Raw genomic sequence first — 8501 nt, 5'->3', positions numbered from 1 at the left:
GCTCACCTTTATTACAGCCAATTGTTCATTTGGAAAACTATCATTAACAGGAACAGGATCATAAGCAATATTTTCCAATCTAGATAAATTATCAGCAACAGGATTATCAGCACCTTTCCTATCTATAATATGCAAATCAAATTCTTGCAAAAGAAGCACCCATCTAATAAGCCTTGGCTTAGCATCTTTGTTTTCCATAAGGTACCTAATTGCAGCATGATCAGTATGAATTGTGACTTTTGAATCAACAATATAAGGTCTAAACTTGTCACAAGCAAAAACCACAGCTAATAATTCTTTTTCAGTTGTAGCATAATTCCTTTGAGCAGCATCAAGAGTTTTACTAGCATAATGAATAACATTCAATTTTTTATCCACTCGCTGTCCAAGAACAGCACCCACAGCAAAATCACTAGCATCACACATAATTTCAAAAGGTAAATTCCAATCAGGAGGTTCAACTACAGGAGCAGTTGTCAAGGCTTTCTTTAGAGTTTCAAAAGCTTCCTTACAATCATCGTCAAAAACAAAAGGTACATCTTTTTGAAGAAGATTAGTAAGAGGTTTTGAAATCTTAGAGAAATCTTTAATAAATCTCATATAAAAGCCAGCATGACCAAGAACACTACGAATACCTTTAACATCCCTAGGATAGGGCATCTTCTCAATTGCTTCAACTTTAGCTCTATCAACTTCAATACCTCTCTCGGAAATTTTATGTCCCAAATACAATTCCTTCATTAACCATAAAGTGACATTTCTCCCAATTAAGAACAAGGTTAGTTTCTTCACATCTCTGCAAAACTTTATCAAGGTTTCGCAGGCAATTATCAAAAGAATTCCCATAGACAGAAAAATCATCCATGAACACCTCTACAATCTTTTCACAAAAGCCATGAAAAATAGCAGACATGCATCTTTGAAAAGTAGCAGGAGCATTACATAAACCAAAAGGAATACGCCTATAAGCAAAAGTTCCATAGGGACAAGTGAAAGTGGTTTTCTCTTGATCTTTAGTTTTAACAGCAATTTGTGAAAACCCAGAATAACCATCAAGAAAGCAAAAATGAGTATTTTTAGATAACCTTTCTAACATTTGATCAATAAAAGGTAAAGGGTAATGATCTTTCTTAGTAACTTTATTAATTTTTCGACAATCAATGCACATTCTATACCCTACAACTACTCTTTGAGGGATGAGCTCATCATTATCATTAGGTACAACAGTTATTCCTCCTTTCTTAGGAACACAATGCACAGGGCTAACCCATCTACTATCAGCAATAGGATATATAATACCAGCTTCAAGAAGTTATAATACCTCATTCCTTACCACATCCTCCATCTTAGGAATTAGACGACGCTGATGTTCAAAAACAAGCTTTGCATCATCTTCCATATTGATGGCATGTTGGCAAATAGAGGGAGAAATTCCCTTCAAGTCATCCAGAGTGTAGCCAATAGCTCCTCGGTGTTTCTTCAATATTTCCAATAACCTTTCTTCCTCAAAATCTGAAAGCTTAGAACTAATAATAACATGATATATTTTCATATCATCGATATGAGCATACTTAAGATTATCAGGCAACGGTTTTAAATCAAAGACAGGATCTTCCTTTGGTGGTGGTGTTGTACCTAGATCTTCAACCGGTAAATCATGTTTAAGAATAGGTTGACGAAGGAAAATTTCATCAAGCTCATTCCTTTCTTCCCTAAAGACTTCACTCTCACTATCCTCCAAATGTTGCTGCAAAGGATTATTAGGAGCAAGAGCAATAGATGCACATTGTTCAACTCTAAAATCATTATTAGGCAAATCAGCTTTATAAGGAGTTTTGGCAAATTTAGAGAAATTAAACTCATAAGATTCACCAGCAAATTTAGTTACAATTTTCTCCTTCTTGCAATCTATAACAGCTCCACAAGTATTTAGAAAAGTTCTACCAAAAATGATAGGACAAGACTTACTAGCAGCAGAACCAACTACCAAAAAGTCAGCAGGATATTTAATCTTACCACATAGAACTTCCACATCTCGAACAATACCAATAGGAGAGATAGTTTCTCTATTAGCTAGCCGAATAACCACATCAATATCTTCAATTTCACAAGAACCAATTGCATGCATGATTTCTGTGTAAAGCTCATAAGGAATGGCACTAATACTTGCACCAATATCGCGTAAACCATAATAACAATGATCACCAATTCTAACAGAGAGCATAGGAACACTGGCCTTCCTAGACTTATTAGGATGTGAAACAATATTAGAAGCATCTTCACAGAAAATAATATGACCATCCTCTACGTTTTCAGTCACAAGATCTTAACTATTGCAATAGCAGGTTCAACCTTTATTTGCTATTCGGGTTCTATAGGTTTCTTTACACTTTTATTAACCACACTAGTTATAACAGAATACTCCTTCATTTTAGCAGGAAAAGGAGTTTTTTAATATAAGCTTCAGGAAGAATATGATCAACAGTTTTAATTTCAATACATTTACCTATAGGTGAATCAGTTTTATCTTTGTAAGGTTCATGATACTTATAAAAATTCTTCCTAGGCAATTCAAAATGAGAGGCAAAAGCTTTATAAAAATTTGCAACAACTTGAGAATCAAGACCATAAGTAGCACTCATATTACGAAATTTATCAGTATCCATAAAAGTTTCAATGCATTCATAATCATAATTTATACCTGACTCTCTATCTTTGTCGTTCTCCCATCCTTCGGTATTATCCTGAATCCGATCAAGAAGGTCCCATTTAAACTCTTCTTTGTTGTGAGTGAATGATCCAGAACAAGCAGTATCGAGCAAGGTTTTATCTTGAAAAGAAAGTCTTGCATAGAAATTATCAATGATGATATTACCAGGAAGCTCATGAATGGGGCATTGAGCATTAAAGACTTCAACCTCCCCCATGCTTGGGCAATACTCTCTCCATCATGAGGCCAGAAATTATATATGCGGTTTCGGTCTTTGTGAATTTCACTTGGAGGATAGAATTTAGAATAAAATAGAGGCACAATATCCTTCCAATCAAGAGAATCCCCATTCTTCAGCAATTTGTACCAATGCGCCGCTTTACCAGACAGTGATATAGAGAATAGTTTCTTCCTAACTTCATCCATAGCAATACCTACACACTTGAATAACCCGCATAATTCATGTAAAAATAGTAAATGATCTCCAGGATGGACAGTTCCATCCCCTTCATAGCGGTTATCCACAACACGTTCAATAATTTTCATAGATATTTTGTATGGAACCTCTTTCTCACCTGTCGCTTCATCCACTACCTTTGCAGTAGTAGTAGATTTTCCAAATAGGAATTCAAGAGAAGACCTCTCCATAATGAATTATAGCAGCAGGCAGAAATAAAATCAGCACGTACAGTAAAAGTTTTCCTTACCAATTCCACTTACCAATAGCGCTTCACTCCCCGGCAACGGCGCCAGAAAATAGTCTTGATGACCCACAAGTATAGGAGGTGTATCGTACTACTTTCGATAAATAAGAGTGTCGAACCCAACGAGGAGCAGAAGGTGTTGACAAGCAGTTTCGATGAAGGATTCACTGTAAATGCTCACAGACAAGTATTCAGGGGGTTTTGATATAGCAGATAAATAAAGTACAAGTAAGTAAAATGCGAGAGTAATAATTGCAGCGAGTGGCCCAATCCTTTTCGCACAAAGGACAAGCCGGTTTGTTTACTTATGATGACCAAACGTTCTTGAGGACACACGAGAATTTAGTCTAATGCTTTCGCTTCATATAGTTGATTAATCTTCATTGTTTTGATAAGTGTTGTGTGGGTGAACCTATGCTAATGCACCGCCCTTCCTAGGACTAATACATACTTGTGATTATACCCCTTGCAAGCATCCGCAAATACAAGAAAGTAATTAAGATAAATCTAACCACAGCCTTAAACTCTGAGATCCTGCTATCCCTCCTGCATCGATATACCAACGGGGGTTCAGGTTGCTGTCACTCCGGCAACACCACAATTAGCAAACGAATACAAGATGCATTCCCCTAGGCCCATAAAAGTGATGTATCATGTAGTCGACGTTCACATGACAGTACTAGAAGAATAACACCACAACTTAAATATCAAACCATTAAATATTACTCAACATAGTTCACTACTAACATTTAGACTTCACCCATGTCCTCAAGAACTAAACGAACTACTCACAAGACATCATATGGAACATGATCAGAGGTGATATGATGATGGATAACAATCTGAACATAAACCTTAATTCAACGGTTTCACTCAATAGCATCAATAACAAGGAGTAATCAATACTAGGAGAGTTTCCCCTATGAAATAATCAAGATTCAACCCTAGATGTTACAGTGGAGACGAGGTGTAGCGGTGGAGATGACGGTGACGGTGATGGAGATGAGGGTGATGATGATCCCAATGAAGTCCGGCTCGATGACGGTGACGATGGCGACGATTTCCCCCTCCGGGAGGGAATTTCCCCGGCGGATTTCAGCCTACCGGAGAGCTCTTTTCTCTCTGGTGTTTTCCTCCCCGCAGAGGCGGCTGTGTCTATTCTCGATTATTCTCCGCACCTTAGGTTTTCGGGTAGATGAAGTTCGCGAAGGAGAGACGGCCGAGGGGGGTCATGGGCCCCCTCACCACATGGCGGCGCTGCCAGGGTGAGGCCCGCGCCGGCCTATGGGGAGGGCCCATGGCGGCCCTCCTCGGCCTCCCCTTTTGGCTGGCTCCGTCTTCTGCGAAAATAAGATCTTCGGTATATTTTCCGTCAATTGTTGATCTTCAGAAATACTGTATCCTGACGGTGCTTTTTCCAGTAGAATCCCGACTCCGGTGAGTGATTCTCCAATAATCATGAAACATGCAAAATAGGTGAAATAACATAAGTATCATCTCTAAATATGAAATATATCAATGAATAACAGTAAATTATGATATAAAATAGTGATGCAAAATGGACGTATCAGCGGCGAAGCGCTGTTCCGGTTCAAAACGCCGGAGGGCGCCGGGGACTCCGGCCAGGGCGACCACTGCGCCCTTTCCCAGGCGGAGTGCGGGTTCGGCGGGCTCGCCGGCCTGCGCAATCGTGCCCTCCGCGCGGAGCTGCTCCTCCTCCTCCGCCAGAAGCGCGGCACGACGCTCCTCCTCCTCCCGGAGCGCCACCTGGAGCGTGTCCTCCTCCTGCCGGCGCGCCATCTCGAGGAAGGCCCACGCCTCCGCCTGGGCGTTCTCCTGGGCCTTTCTGGCCTTCTCCGCCAGGGCGGAGGCGCGCAACGTCTCAGCGAGGTGCGGCCATTTGGCCAGCTCGTCGAGGTCGCACTGCTCGCGGGACGCCGCGAGCGCCGCCTGCAGCTCCGGGGCTTCCGCGTCCTCCTGCTGCTGGGGCTGGGGCTCGTCGATGTACAGGCCGCCGGGGCGGTGGCCTGCCCGCCTTGCAGGTGTGCACGGCTGCGCGCGAGGCCGCGCCGTTGTCGACGTGAAGCACGTGTGCCGGCGCGCATCGTGCTCCACCTCGAACCACAAGTCCCAGTTGGGACTTGCGTCGCCGTACGCGGGGTCCTCCTGGAGGTCCGCCGGCAGCAGCGCGCGGCGCCTCCGGATCTCCGCGACACGGGCGCGGCCGAACGCTGAGATGGGCGGCACCGGAACCCGATCTGGGCTCAGGTGCCAGCCGTGGGGGAGGTGCACGTCCCCCACGGCATTGGGACGCCGGCGTCCCAGAACATCTGCGCCACCGCAACGGTGACGTAGATCTGGTCGCGTCTGGGATAGCCGGCGGCCCCATGGCGAACGCCGCCGACGCGACTGGCCGGCTGCTGCCGGCCTCGTGGTCGTTCGTCGACGGGAGAAACTCGCGCTTCGGGGCCATGACGGCGCGGAAGCTCGAGCCCACGCGTGCGTGTGGCCGGAGTGGAGAGTGGAGACTGGATAGGAACAGTCCCCCTCCCCCAGTTCACATTTAATAGGACTGGGGCACCAATAGCTGGGCCAGTCACGCGGACCAGGCGGACATGCGAGGACGCCGCGTACCATCTGCGGCCTGGGCCGGGTTTGCGTCGTTCCGGACGCTGCGGCCGTCCGCTTTTGCGGTGCGTCCCCGCGTTTGGCCGTATTTTTGTCCGGCTAAACCCATCCGGATGCGCGGGCGCGGGATGGGTCACCCCGTTGATGCTCCCTACTCGACGAACAACGGCGATAATCTACACTACTTAATCTACACTACTTAAAAAGGAGGAATGTGTTCCTTATTCTGCCAACACACCAATACGTCAAAGAGTTTCTTCGTCCAACATCTGGTCGTCCTTCGTCGCTCCCTTGCGCTCGCCCCGCACGCACAGCTAAAACTGGGCCAGGCCCAACTAAACCCAACTAACCCTATTTGCTCCCCTATCTCTAACCATGGAGGCAGAGAGGTTCACCTGCGCACCCCTGACCACCAACACCGCCGGCTCCCCCTCTGGATCCCCGTCTCCACCGGCGCCCCCTGGATCCCCGTCTCCACCGGCGTCCCCTTTATCCCCAACACCATTGTCGCCCCTTTGATCTCCGTCTCCACCGCCGCCCCCTTGATCCCCAACACCATCGCCTTACCCTGCCCGCTCTCTAGATCCCCATCTCCATCGGCGCCCCTTTGATCTCCGTCTCCACCGCCCCCTTGATCCACAACATCATCGCCTCAACCTGCCCGAGGCACCGCACACACCCTATTTGAAGGCTTGAATCGAGTTTGCCTGCCTGGGTTCTTCGGAGGCCGTCGCGGTAGTGACGAGGTTGTCATTGATTTGCGGGGAGGTGTGCGACAAGGACGGCGCCACGGCCTCCACCGGCTTCCATGGAGTCGCCATCTCGTGTGTTTCCGCGGCCCTTGAGGCATCCTCTTTTGAGGATGACGGTGCAGCTTTGGAGATGTTTGGCCAAGCCATTCCCAACCTGGATCTGATTTCCAGCCATGCTTGGTCTGCATCCATGCCTGATTCAAGGTAATTAAACCCGTAAAGTGGATTATTACCTGTATACGGATGGGATTAGTGATAGGGAAGTTGTATCCTGATACATCCATTGTGGTTATCATATTCATTCTCCCTACAAATTTATTAAGCCACGGTGGTCCATTTACTAAAATTTTCATGTCCTGTGTTTGCATCTTGCCAAATAGATATATCTTTGAATAACTAAAGTTCTAGAAAGACTGGATGCGAATTTTTATATCACAGGTAAGCGCAGACAACTTCACGTATCAAACTGAAGCCTCTCCACATGTAGTATAATTAGCAGTATCTTATGCAGTAACAAATGTATAATACATCAGTTTGGATTGTATTACAGCCATGCTTTTTTCGGCATCAACCTACTTGCTTCACCTGTGATGGTACAGTCCTCTTTCCTTTTAACAGTGATAATTGACCTAGCATCTGCTGCCATAACAAAATATTTTAATTCTGTCAGATAGAGTAAGCCGAATGATTTTGCACTACTAGAAGATTAATTATGTTTGGAACATCAGTCATACATCCTTTGTATGCTCAGATTATATTGCTGTTGTTTGTCCAACCTCTTTCATTCAATCTCTTTGAATTACATGCTTCATACCATGTACAGTAAAAAAGGCTCCTCATTGATGGAATGATAAATATTCATCTGTACTTTTCCAGCAATCCTAACTATGGATCCCATAGTGATTTCTTCTATCAAATTATTAATGTGATTTCCTTTCTTTCATAATTTTCACATATTTTAGTTAGAACCATATTTCTAATGAAGACGAGCAACACTTTTTTTATTTTCCAAATAAGGCATTTGAAGCTTGGACCATCTTTCTCTTTTTTACCAAGATGAGCACTCATGTGGTTCTATCATCTTTTTCATTTGACAGTTTGGCGATTGGATGCAAAGCTGGGCACAGGTAAGAAAGACGCACCATTTGTGGCCTTTGTATTGCCCTGCACCTTTGCAAATGATGATTGAAAGAATAGATGCATTTCCGGTTAAATCATTACAATCGCCAAACTGTTAAAGAATCGTGCTATTTATTAAAAATAACCCAATTGTCAAAAATGTATTATCTATTTAAGAACCTGGAACAACTAAATGATTATTTGAACCTGAACTAAAATCATTTTATGTGCAATATGGTTGTTATTTATTTTGTCATCTTTGGCATTATAGTTGCTATTTATTTTGTGGCACCAAAATTCATGCTATTATGTAGCTTTTGATGGCTAGCTCACATCTCTTCCATCTAGAGGGATTCTGTGCTCCAGTCGTCGCTACCGTGGCCTCACTATACTGCCGCCGCGCAAGGAAACCCTAGCCGCATCGAGCTTGCATTGACGCGCCCGCCTCCGATGCACTCCGCATCCACAGCTGCCACCTCGAGGTCAGCCTCAGGTGGATAGCCTACCTGTAGGTGGTTCGGCTGCGGAGCTTCACTCAAGGTTGACATCGCCGAGGAGCCCCCAATTCCTTGCCTGGTTCTCGGATGC

General features: G+C 44.6%; 1 long non-coding RNA gene across 1 annotated transcript; it reads right to left on the bottom strand.

Annotated features, from left to right (window-relative positions):
- Positions 1–7253: 7253 nt before the first annotated feature.
- LOC127340952 (uncharacterized) lies at positions 7254–7820 on the bottom strand. Its single transcript, XR_007875074.1, has 2 exons — positions 7571–7820; positions 7254–7531 (listed from the first exon to the last, which is right to left on the bottom strand). It is a non-coding gene; the product is annotated as an uncharacterized lncRNA (long non-coding RNA).
- Between the last annotated feature and the right edge of the window lie 681 nt (positions 7821–8501).

This window comes from Lolium perenne, chromosome 3, assembly GCF_019359855.2.
Source record: "Lolium perenne isolate Kyuss_39 chromosome 3, Kyuss_2.0, whole genome shotgun sequence".
In the NCBI taxonomy this organism is placed as follows: Eukaryota; Viridiplantae; Streptophyta; class Magnoliopsida; order Poales; family Poaceae; genus Lolium; species Lolium perenne.
Note: the sequence above shows the minus strand (reverse complement) of the source record. Positions and strands in the feature narration are given on the sequence as shown.